The sequence below is a fragment of the Mixophyes fleayi genome, chromosome 3, assembly GCF_038048845.1.
Source record: "Mixophyes fleayi isolate aMixFle1 chromosome 3, aMixFle1.hap1, whole genome shotgun sequence".
In the NCBI taxonomy this organism is placed as follows: Eukaryota; Metazoa; Chordata; class Amphibia; order Anura; family Limnodynastidae; genus Mixophyes; species Mixophyes fleayi.
In genome coordinates this window covers 284,011,152-284,024,967 of record NC_134404.1, presented here as the reverse complement: position 1 = coordinate 284,024,967, position 13,816 = coordinate 284,011,152, and the positions used below count along the sequence as shown (strand labels likewise).

General features: G+C 38.2%; 1 protein-coding gene across 5 annotated transcripts in view; it reads left to right on the top strand.

The window, feature by feature from the left end:
- MAP4K3 (mitogen-activated protein kinase kinase kinase kinase 3) overlaps nt 1-13,816 on the top strand; it is a 207,305-nt gene that overhangs the window by 83,503 nt on the left and 109,986 nt on the right. The gene's annotated exons all lie outside the window — the stretch shown is intronic.

The window sequence follows — 13,816 nt, the reverse complement described above, 5'->3', positions numbered from 1 at the left end:
TAGGAAAGTGTTGATTTTTATCTTTTATTGATGGTGCCCTTGAAAGTGCTGTTGTGCTGCAGTTCTCTTGCATTTTAAAAAGCACTAGACTGTGTTGTTGAAAGCACTCAATGAAGTTTGTGACTTACTGGTCGTCCGGCAACAGGGAAGGTTATTTCAAGATTAGTTGTTTGGCACAAAAGCCCATTGCTGCACAATAGAACTACAAAGGGATGTGTCCAGATGTACTTCGGCTGTAGCATAAAGCTTGTTATTATACAGACATATATAACAGACCATTACGCATTTCTAGAAATAAGTAGCATTCAAGTCAATTATTTAAGTCATTTTTTTATTTTTTTTTTAAACCACAAATTTCTGATGTTATGAGGACTGAAAATAAACGATTTGAGATACGGTTTTGATCATGAAGGAAAGATTTTTCTTGCTATGCACATAAAGTTTCCTATTGAAGGTCACTGTGGGGTATGGTATTGAGGATAAAACATTTGATTGCAAAGGACATGAATAACAATTATACCTCCTTATTGGCTGGTGGTACAAGATATTCTTTTCATATTGAATCAACTTGTAATTTTGGTGTAGGGGTTTTTGCAATGCGACCGTTTGACAATTGCTTTTTTTATGTCTTCGTGTATCCAACTGAATTAAATTTTTTGGGATTAATATGGCTTTATTGGTAGCATATATTAATAAATGGTCTTTTTACTTTTTTTTTATTATTAAACGAGGAAAAGAAGGCCAAAAGGAGGAAATTAACTTTTTCATTGATTTCACAGTAAAAAGGATTTACCAGCTAGTGCCACTCTGTAAATATATTTCAAAATGTATTTTATTGTTTACCTTGGTTACAGGTGCCACCAATGCCTATGCTTTAATTTGAGACATGTTTATAAGTTCTTCACAATAAAGTTTATATTTTATATTTTAAAATCTAATTTATTTTTTATCACACCATGACATGACTGCAAAGGCTCTACCATGACAGAAACCCAAATGGTCAAAATGTTAAAAAGTATCAGACAGCTGAATATCACGAATCCTTTAAGAACACAAAGAGAGAACACTATTAATTATTATTTAATATGACAAGATATAGTCATATTAAATCACATGATCAAAAAATGTTGATGTACACGCACAAATGTAACTGGCACAAATGTAACTGCAAAACAGCTTTTAAAATAAAATTGATAGAAAACATAGGAGATGCACAATTGAACATTTTTTTTAGTGCAGGCTGATCCCCAGAAATGTGAAATATGGTCTGCTTTTTAAACATTTTCCCCTGTTCAAATACCTTCTCTCTGTGACATAGGAGAGGCTTGATCAAGCCTTTTGATAGGTGTTTTGAGTCCAGGGGGTATATTTAATAAAGTGCGGATTTGAAAAAGTGGAGATGTTGCCTATAGCAACCGATGAGACTCTAGCTGTCATTTTGTAGAATGTACTAAATAAATGATAACTAGAATCTGATTGGTTGCTATAGGCAACACTCTACATTTTCAAACCCGCACTTTAGTAAATGTACCCTGAGGTCATAAATCTATCTCTTTACAAACTCAAAATAAAACTCCACTTTCTTCTGGAACATAGCCGATATATATTTAATGGTTTAAAAATCAGGAGCGATAGAAATCAGTTATACCTATTTTAAGTCCATTTTACATAGTGCCTTGTGCACTATGTATGTCCTAAAAAGAACAAAACATGCCCCCTATACTTCCTCAGCCTCTGTGAGAGATTATAACATATGTACACACACGATCTGCAAATGCTATACTACCTGATTAAATATATGTGAAGCATAATTGAGTTATTTTGGTGGCCAATGAACCTATACTTTTAGGTACCCAAGAACTTTGATATTAAGGTAAATATAGATACAACTTCATTGAATAGAAATTCCCTTTTAAGAGCTTTGTAAGCTGAATGTATTTCCTTGCTTGACACTATATAATAGTTTAATAACCACACAAAACCACAAGATAATGCTTATTACATAATGTAGTAAACCGTCCCCAAAGCTATGTCTGTATTTATGTGTCAGTAGAGCACTCAGAAGTGTAATGTATGCTAATTAAATCTAACATAAAGAAGTTTATATGCGAGCAGGTAATTTGATTAAAGCTAAAACATTGTGTGGTTGATTTCCCATGAGGGTAAGTTTTAGAATCAGCATATGTTGATAATTAATCACTAAAACATTAATTATTTTCCTGAACACTGAACTTGGTTACACAACATGTAGAATATTCTGTTTTGTAGACCTGAAAAAGTCACCAACTATTTCTTGTAAATAACCGATGAGTTGTATGAGAACTTGATGTATAAATGATAAAAATTGACAGTGTAGTAAATATACAGGTTTAGAAAGAATATGATCTTCTTTTCTTTGATCCAAAAAGTTAATTCTGTGTGGTCTAAGCATATGTTCGTAGAAATTCTCTTTTCAGAGTCCTTTTAGTGCTACCATCTCTCAACATAGCACTTTTTGTTCATTAATCACTTTTATTGATGCAAGTAATCTGTACTTTTCATTGTTAAATTGCAGATTCATACAGCAGCTCAAACATTGGCTGTCGTTCAAAAGACACAAGTCCAATAAAATTACCAACAATGTGACTATGGTTTCCAGTGATAGCCACTACTCCTGCTGAGTTTACCAAATCTCCTTTTCTTGCTTGTTTTAATGTGTTTGATATTATTATTATTATTATTATTAATAATAATAATAATAATAATAATAATAATAATAATAATAAATATAAAAGATACATTTTAATAGTATCCCAAATTTAAAATATTACTCAAATGCAACATTAACAATTGTGAAAAGCTTTAGTGGTGAGGGGATAGGTAGGAGGGGGTGAGTGTGGAAGGAGCAGTGACCACCTTGGTATCTGGTGATTTATGGGCACTATAGTATGTCATTTCTTGCTTGTTTTAATACAAGCCATTTTACACTATGAATCACCCTTTCACCTGTCTTTACTCATGTGCCTTAGTTCAACACAGGAGACGTTTCATTCATTGATTTGCATTGCTTGTTTTTATTTACTACTCTCATTGCTCAGTAGGAACGTGAACTATACATATAGAAAAGTCAAATTGGCAGAAGAAGGTGCAATGTAGACATGGTTATAAAATATATCATGCAAGTGTGCACCCATACAGTAGCCTACTCACAAACACAGTATTGATATTACAGTGCTAGCGCCTCCTGCTCTTTTTGTTGAGCCCCTTTAAATCATACTTACCTACTTTCTTCAGCTCCCTTCCGGGAGCCAGCCAGTGGAGGGGGGCGTGAGGGGACGGGGCGGCCAAAATCGCGTCATTTCGGTCCCGCCCCCTGTGACATCATGACGCAAATTGCGTCATTTGACAGCGGGGGGCGGGGCTAAATGCTGCGATTCATCGGGAATCGCGGCGTTTGGGATCTAATTCTGCCCACTTCACTAGGAAGTAGGCACTTCCTAGTGAAGTGGGCAGAATTCGGGAGATTGCCACACTCGCCCGGGAGTCCGGGAGACTCGCAAAATGCAGGAGTCTCCCGGACATTCCGGGAGAGTTGGCAAGTATGCTTTAAATGCTTCAGCCAGAAATGCTTTTTGACAGATCCAAGCAATCCTAACATAACACTAGACTTACTCTCAAGGATTTGTCTGCTTTACCAGTTAAGAATATGAGAAAGAAATATTAACAGACTCTAACTGTGACATTGCTTCACACTATTCATGTATTGTAGAAATCTGTATCATGTCGTCTTGTATTGATTGTAAACCACATTCCCCCCCCCCCCCCCCGCCCCCTGCCCATTCTAATGTTAAGCCCATGTGTAGTGGTATTGGTTATCTCCTTTCTGGGGAGGTGTATTCTCCAGTAGTACTTGGATTGGCAGTTTTGTATTGGAGCTTGGCACACTAAAATAATGTTGTTTTTTAAGGCTGTGCACATTCAGGCAGAAAGTGTTACTGAAGACACTCCCTTAGCAAAATAGAGGGAAATTGAAAGCCGATCTACTTATTGCTCTCTGTATTACTCTTTAATATGCCATTGCTACCTTTCCAGTGTTCTCGTGGCACCTTCTGCTTTTGATTATCTTGATTTAGCAGCCCTGCAGCCAGACTGCTGTTTCCATCATCGGTCCCCTGATTGAATTCCAGCATACACAGAAGACAGTTCTTGCTATGTATTTTAAATAAATGATATATACATTTCAAAACCGTTAACTGGATGAAAAAAAGACTAGAGAGACTACGCCATGTATTAAATTATGTAAAACATGGTAGCACATTTGTTCCTTATGAAAATTGTTGCTTTCGTGCTATTTTCTGTTTAAAAGGCTGCCTAACATTTTATGTCATCTCAGATCAGTGCCCCTAGTTATAGGCAAATGTAAAACGATGAAAGAATCACATTGTCTTATCCCCTCACAGCAGGGGGTTAATGCTAGCACTGTGCTTCTTTTGGCACAGAATGTTGCTAGCTCCCCGCTGTGCCGCTGTTTTATTATGTTTTCAGCACTCGCTTTAAAGCAAATTTCCAATTTTAGATAAAATAATTGGAAGACTCCCATTAAAAAATATAACCTCATAGACAAAGTTAAAGGTGCATTAACCTTGAAAATATATTTTTGCTTAATTGTGCAGAGTTCAAGGGAATGGATATAAACATAGTTTAATGCTCTCTGCCGTACATTCTATTTTAGTGGTTGTCTCACTCTCCCTTACTTGCTCTCTGTCACATGTAGACCTCTTGGTCCTGGAGCCAGCCTCCCATAGATGTCATACAGCCTAACACATGTCACACGCCCTCTTACATCTTTTACTTTTTTTAAGCTATGTCTTTTTATGTGCATACAGAATTGTTTTATATTTCCCTCTGCGTTATAGACCACTTAGTAATGCCCCAGGCAAACAAAAATGTCTGTTTCTATATAAACAACTCAAAAACACCGAAGGAAGTCAGAAAAATAAAAGTTCCAGGAGGGTATGAACAAATCCAGTCATTAAAGTTATTGTAAGGTGGAACACCAGTACACACTACAGGGTTTTTGTCCAATAATTGGTTCAACCAGCCGACATACGACCGCTCGTTCGAAAGTCGGGTCAGTGTGTGTAGTGACACAATGGTTGAAAGTCTGCCCAAATAGTCGATTATCGTCTCATTTGGGTGGTCGTACCGTTCAATTTTTTTCTGATCAATCACCTAACGATCACGTAGTGTGTATGCACTCTTGCTGACGATCTCCATAGAGTTTACAGAGTCGGGCTCTTTTCAGCCGATGCTAGTGATGAATGTCAGAGTGAATAAATGTAGAGAGTGCTGTAGAAGGAATAATTCATTTGTTCGTTCTGAGACAGACTATTTCGTTTCAAAGTCACAGAAGCTAACGAAATTCGTTAGGACATGTGGATAGCTATAACAAGGCGGTTTCATTCAGTGTGACAATGTGAAAGTGGTGAATGAATGAATATTGTGCTGTCATTCTCCGGACTAGAGGACCAGACAAAGGACCAGATGAAGAGCACAGATCTGTAGGTAAATCGTGTCAGTGTGTATGCATGAATCGTCAGACTGATTGGACCTTCAGTTGTAGGTATAATTGTTTGAGATAGCACGTCGGTCTGAACAATTCTTCAGTGTGTACCCAGCTTTAGCCTTCACAATAGGGAAATTCTATCCTCCCTAGTGTATTGTCTGTAAGAATACAATGTGCAGTACTTAATGGCTCCCCCGAAAAATCACACAGACCAAAATAAAATAATTGTTCTTGTACATATATTTTTAGTTATGGAAATAAAATATATTACGAGTGCAGAAATACTGTTCATAAATTTGCCATGGTTGGAATATCCCCCCATATATAATTAAGCTGTTCTAGCATGTAAAATTATTCCAGTGTATCTTTAGCTAAACTTCTCCAAATGAAGGCAATGAACTGGACAGCAAACTGAAAGTAACTTTCAAGAGGAAGACATTATTTTTCACTCTGTTAACTCCATGTTTGGATGCAATAAAACTGCCTAGAAAAACAAATGAATCAGAAGCTGGAGAAGAAACAATTATTAATACAAATATATTTTTTTAAGTTTGGCCATGTGGATTATGATATTACAGAGATAATCATTCTTTGCTTATTTGTAGACATTAAAATAAACAAGATCATGTAGCTTCATACCCACTGGCGTTACACTGGAGATCACTTGGGTTTCCGCAATGTGTTTACTTTGTTCTAAACACAAGTCAGTGGAACAAGATGCATTTGGAAAAACAAATACCAGGCACCCGAACACTAGTAAACCGAACACCAATCGGTATAGGGTAATTAAAAACAATGGTTTTTAGGCCCATTTACATATGTTGTAGTAGTGTTAAAAATACTAGTGGGTATGAGGTCTTAATCAGCTGAAACTAGTCTGTAATTAAATAGACCACCTTGTGGCAAAATTAATAAAATGGAAAAAAAAAAAGTGAAATACCCACTAGAATTTACCAAGCAGTATTATATATTCATATACCCACACTGGATCTTAACATTTTTATTATATGTGTTGGTCCCACTGAACTGCTAGTGTATTTTTCTATGCTTCTAGTACTATTATATACTTAATAATTTTCAGATTTCTTTAGGGAACCTCATCCTCCTTAACCGTTTTCTCTGATGGAATGGTCCCAGGCGCACTACTGTTCAATGTTTATACCACCTCTCTTGGCAGACTGATATCCACAGCATACTTGCCAACTCTCCCGGAATGTCCGGGAGACTCCCGAAATTCGTGTCGGTCTCACGGACTCCCAGGATAGCAGGCAAGTCTCCCGCATCCCGCAACTGCTTTCCCAAAATGACGCGATTTGTGGTGAAGCGCGTCATTTTGGCCCCACCCCCGCGACAAAATGGCATTTCCGTCGCGGGGCCAAAATGCCGCGTTTGGCCGCGCCCTGCCCCCTCCAGCACTCCAGTCATGCCCTTCTCCAGGACAGAACTTGCCGAAAGTAGGAAAGTATTATCCACAGTATACGCCAGTATTACTTGTATACACTCAGTTTCAGACTCATCTCAACCTGTAAACTATTGGAATAGTATGTGAAGACTTCAAAGAAGCCTATTCCTCTTCCTCTTCTCTAAAATCACTGTTCTTATATAAACTGTATGTTACAATAGCAATCCACATTTCCGACTAGCAGCTCCAATTGTTACTCCACTACCATATGTATCACATGTGCCCCACAACTCATTTGGGCAGGACCATCTTTACCGTCTATTTCATTGACTTTTTACTTAAACTATTTATATCATAACTTGTTGGCACTTTATAAAGAAAGGATAATAATATATCCTCATCAGCAGGAGCTATTTATATAGCGCCACTTATTCCGCAGCGCTGTACAGGGAACCCGCTCACATCAGTCCCTGCTCCATTGGTGCTTATAGTCTAAATTCGATTTCATACACACACACAGACCAAGAGAGACTAAGGTCAATTTAATAGCAGCCAATTAACATACTAGTATGTTTTTGGAGTGTGAGAGAAAACCAGAGTACCCGGAGGAAACTCACGCAAACATAGGGAGAACGTGCAAAGTGCACACAGCTAACGCCATGCTGAGAGGCAGAAGTGCTAACCATTAAGGCAACATGCTTCCCACATATCATTGTTACATATACATATATTCAAGCAATTAAAGGAGGGACAGTGTCATACAAAAGTGCATATTGTTTACTTTTATTATAGCAAATACATCTAAGATTGGCTGCTGGATGCCCCAATCTGATTTATTCTCTGCCTTTATTATAAAGTGGGGTATTAATTAAGGATTGTCCTAAAGTGCATAACCCTTCGCAGATGCATCCCGATTCATGTGTACGTTTTACAAGATTTACCTTTAGATCTGTGTTCTTCAACTGTCTTAACCATCGGCTGAAAAGTTTGGGACACTAACACTCCATTGAGATCTATGGACACTGCTGGTTGTAAGTACGTGCACACTGCAAAATTGGAATGACATTATTCCATCGTTTGACGAAATTTTTGTCCGGTTTAAACAACAAATTGATCTCTACAATGTGCTTGGGAACGATAATCGTTCATCGTTGCAGCATACACACTAATGCGATATCGGGCCGAATGCTTATTTATCGTGTGATTGGTCCAATAATCGGCTGAAAACCCTGTAGTGTGTACCCAGCCTATGCACTCATATCAATCTGCCTTGTTATTAAGAAGTGGGCGGAGGATAGGGATGCATTTACAATTGATGCTGATTTTATGCCATTGTGAATAACTACTGCATACCCACTTCAGTTATTTTTATGAGGATAATTGGGTGGTTGGTAAAGACCAAGTAGCTAAAAAGAACTCAAACTCAATCATTCAAAAACTGATTTAATAATAATCCCATCCAAAAACAGAAGCTTCCTGCCTGATGTTTCTATTGATAACATGACCACCCTGCAAGCTCGCTGCTTAGGTGCAATCCTTAACTCACAACTATCCTTTGTTCCCCACATCGACTCTAAATCTAAAACATGTTACATACATCTAAAAAACATTTCCAGAATACGCACATATCTCACAAAAGACACTGCAAAAACTTGAATTCTTGCACTCGTCATCTCCCGCACTGACTCTTGCAATTCCTTCCTTACTGGTGTTCTCAAAATCATACTCAAACCCCTACAATCTATTTTGCATGCAGCTGCTAGATTTGCTGTTTTTCCTTGCAAATTGTTGTTCCTTTGCTGAGCCACTCATTGGTTGTCTGTTTTTCAACGAATCCAATATAAAATTCTTCTACTAACATACTAGGCCATGAACAAAATTGCACCAACATACATTTACTCACTTGTCTTAAAATATCTCCCAACTCGACACCTCTCGTCTGCACAAGATCTACGTCTCTTCCACTCTCATCACATTCTCCCATTCCAGGTTACAGGACTTTTTTTCGGGCTACACCCACTTTGTGGAATTCCCTCCCTTGCACAATAAGACTTTCCTCCAGTCTTCAAACCTTCAAGCGTACTCTGAAAACCCAACTCTTCAGACAAGCTTATGATATTCCTCAACCACCCTCTTAATCTCCCTAGGTTACCCTATTACCACCTTCTACACAGCTAACACATGACAGCAGCCCTCTGACCAACATTGCTGTGTGACTGATCATACAGCCCACTCAATACTTTTTACCTTTGCATTCTAGCTGAAATATATTTAGTATGATGAGCAGGGCACTCTTACCTCTGGGTCTGTATGTATTACCCAGTATTGTTTTATTACTGTTTGTTCCAAATTGTAAAGCGCTACAGAATTTGCTGCCACTATATAAATAAATGTTTATGATGAATATTAAACATGGGGAAAAAAAATATATAAAACTTACATAAAGTGCTATCCACTAACCAGTGCTGCCTTAGGCACATGCTTATATTGTAAATACAACCCTGACAGAAGGCCTAGCAGGCACCCACTCAGATTTTGACATCATAGGTCTTAACCTTTGTTGACCTTTCCATAGATCATATATGTATTTTCTTGCAACTACTCTCAAAACAGATGCTGCTGCTATGGTTACATAAGGTTATAATGAAAATGAGTGTTGCAGGGGGTATACTTGTTACACCGCATATAAACACATTTTTAGGAGCTAATAAATTTGTGTTTGTCATATATTCAGGTGCACTCAAGTGATGACATTAATTACTGCACGATGTAGGAGCTTCCTACTGCACTGGGAAGATAGAGAAGGATTAGGTGTAATATATTAAGCAGATATCTCAACTTCTTAAGCACAGTCTCCCCCCCCCCCCCCCCCCCATTTGTCTGAACCCAAGCTATGAATCACAGCATGACTTTTTTGCATGACTCTTCTGTGTTCTCATAATTTGAATTCCTGTGTTGCGTGCTGTAGTATGAGTGGTATTCCATGGGAGTAGATGCTGTGGGCCCAGAGGGAGTTCTGCTGTTGTGCTCTGCACACATGCTTATGTTTCTGGAATCAGTGGTTAATGTCAGGTCACAGCCCTCAAAGCCAGGGGCACAGACAGCAAGTAATATCATTCCAGAATCACTCACTAGATACATACCTCATGGCTTGGTTTATGCTTTCTTGGTCTATCCTTACTGTGCAATTGAGACACACAGGGATTACATATAATAGTATTATAATTCAATACTATGTGGTTCTGTAAATATTAATGAATCATTTTCTGTTTTAGTTCTTCCATTTTATTTCTCTCCTAAGTTATGTGTTTGTAGCTATTCATTTTATCTGATGACCTTTTGAAAAATGTGACCAATCTTTTAAGAACATTGTATCGTTAAGTGAGCACAGTTGAAGAAGACCTAAAAATGGTGGTTTACATGAGAAATGTTTTGCTTATACTCACTGGATAAACACCAGATAGACAGAGCATTCTGCATAATCATCATCATCATCATCTATATAGCGCCACTAATTCCGCAGCGCTGCACAGAGAACTCATTCACATCAGTCCCTGCCCCATTGGAGCTTACAATCTAAATACCCTAACACACACACACACACTTACTTAACCTACCAGTATGTTTTTGGAGTGATCAATAGATGACTATTTTGCAATCTGCACTGCTGGTGAATGCAGTGCAGAGTCATGCACCGCAGGTCTGTGTGTACAAGACCTAAATACACCTGATCATGTATGCTTTAAGCCAGGGTTTCCCAAATCCAGTCCTCAGGGCTCCCTAACAGTGCAGGTTTTCCATATCTCCTTGCTGGAGCACAGGTGTATTCATTACTGACTGACACATTGTAACAGATCCACAGGTGGTCCTAATTATGTCACATGTGATCCGGAAAACCTGCACTGTTGGGGAGCCCTGAGGATGGGGTTTGGGAAACCCTGCTTTAAGCAATTAGTTTTCATTTAGTGTGTCTGCAAGTTCCATGCGGCCGCATTGCCAGTGACACCCTTACTTTCAGGTAGATTCCACAAATTATAGCACGGAATCAGTCACTTATCTCATCCAGAAAATGACTTCATAGGAAACAGGTGTCAATCTACTCCTTCCCTCTTCTGTTATTTTTGTTTTAAAAGAGACCATATTGCCTTAACATGCTTAAAGGGCTGCCTTGATCAGTACTGTAGTTTTATCATTAAAGATGTATTATCCTCACTTATTTTAAAGATAATGATTTTTAAGACTGTTATAAAGAAAATATTTAGATTTCTAAACATGTGTACAGAAGTTTGTTTAGAGCCTTTAGTACATTCTGTCCCTGTGCCTGCTGCAAACAGTAATTTGAAACACAGCAATGTTCTTGCTATCTTTCCAGATACGACCTTCTATATTTGTGTGCTAAACCCCCATTCTCCTCCCCTCGTATTATGAGAAAGTGAAAATGTTAAGCGTCAGTAATCTTTAATACATATTTGTGGTCTATTACACGTACTTGTCAAAGTGGTAACATTTAAATGAGAACAATAGAGCCAGCTTATGTAAAGCTCTAATATTTGATAGGTTCAAGGGCAATGTTAGTACAGTGTAGCTCTCCGTGGCTTGAGTTCATCGATCCTGTGTGCCAACAGAAGCCAATATCGTATTCAAGGATCTTATCAATAGCAGTTACTGTGCAACGTCAGCCTGAGCGATACACAATCCCGGCCAAATACCAGGAGTTACCCAGACATGCAAAGCATACATTCTTATCACACACAATCTGAATGTGTTTTGACAATAAAATGGAACAAAAGCATGTGGTTGTCACTTCCATACAATGGAGTTATCTGAAATAATTTCTCAGCAGGAGTCCTGAAGATGTAAACATATTCTCAGGCATATGCTGGGGTTATTTTTAGGAGTAAGTCTGCCTCTATGAAAGGAGCTATACCAAAATTCAGTGACTGAAATAATTGGGCTGTAGGCACATTATGCTATGTGCTTATTTTATACAGTGCCATATATTCATAAAGGGGAATGATTTCTTTGTTTATTTTCCACACCTCCTCTGAGCTCCTGATTTGTTTCTATATAGATGAGATGATGTATCCTCTGGAGTAAAAGGATTGCAAGTCATACATCACATCCATGACTATATCCAGGCACTAGGCCACTGGCTGATTTCTTTAATACAGGTTACGGAAATCTCAAGTGACTTCCCTTATCCACAATATGTTCTAGTAGAAGGAGTGGTATTCCTTATAATACAGATCATTTTCTAATGAACAAAGCGAAACTAAGCTGCCTGGCCTAGGTCCTCCTAAGTATGCTGTATACTGGCACAAACCATGTCATATGGAAATATCTGCAGCCTGTATGGCCACACATGGAGAGTTAATATTAACTGCTGGATATATGGATGATCCCATATACATAGCAATGGGGTCATCACATTGTTGATTAAATGTGTGTTTTAGAATACACACATGATAGAATGTCAGACGGATTGGTAAAAAATCATTTGAAAAACAAACAGATTTTAGTGTGGGGCAACACGGTGGCCTAGAGGTTAGCACTTCTGCCTCACAGCACTGAGGTCATGAGTTTAATTCCCGACCATGGCCTTATCTGTGTGGAGTTTGTATTTTCTCCCTGTGTTTGCGTGGGTTTCCTCCAGGTGCTCCGGTTTCCTCCCACACTCCAAAAACATACTAGTAGGTTAATTGGCTGCTATCAAAAAATTTACCCTAGTCTGTCTCTGTCTGTCTGTGTGTATGTTAGGGGATTTAGACTGTAAGCCCCAATGGGGCAGGGAGTGACGTGAATGAGTTCTCTGTACAGCGCTGCGGAATCAGTGGCTCTATATAGATAAAGCTTTTCAAGCACACTATCATCATCATCATTTAAGTCAAACTTCAAGTAAATGAAATATTCACCTTAACCAAGTTATGTAGCTTGTTGTGTCTTGTGTTGTGTTGCTTTCCTGTGGTAAATATAGTACACTATAATGTGTGAACACAATAAAGTGTCCCTCGGTCTCCTGGTTCCTGGGGTTTGCTATCCTCCACAGACAGACTAGTATCAGGATTTGCTCTCATAATGACTTCATCTATTGATTTGTATAGCCGTGCAAATGCTCCACCCGCCATGTTGTCAGAACTGTAATAACTTCATTGGCCTTGTAGTAAGACTTTTGCACTACAGGCTAGGTATTGTCTTTGCTATCATTGCATAAAATCCTGATTTATTTTATTTTTCTCACATAAATAACTATACTATTGTTGTTTGTGCTGTTAATTTGCAGTCACTAACCCCATTGAAATTAGAAAAATGTTATCCCGCTGTTGTCTTTCCCAACTTTAAATCCATTTGCATTTATTGGCAGTTTTGGGTGTAGTTGTGTTGGGTGTGCAATATATCCATTTTAACGCTATCTGTATTTAAAAGCTCAGCTTTCATTTGCTTGTGCTCTTAAATTTCATGTTTATGATCCTAAATCTTGTTGCACAATACTGACAAGACACAAATTCAAATAATTAAGTAGTATCTATATTAATTTTGGTAAATGTAACAAGTGGAATTATGTGTATATCCTGTTTAAGCCAGTGAAAGGCAACCTGAGACTCTATAATTAATCGTAGAAAGAGATATATGTAATGACATAACAGCAGGTGTTTTAAACAAGTGTTTCAAGCTACAACAAATAAATCTGATAATAGGAGAGAGGAGGTGGGGGTCACAGGTGAAGGCTCGGAGGACCGCATGCAGCCCAACACTCCTTAAAGCCAAAACATGTGCTTTATAGCCAATTAGGGAACTCAGGTGAGGAATAGTACATTGAATGAAATACATCACAGACAGCCAAAGTGATCCCACTTTAATTTTTCCAGACT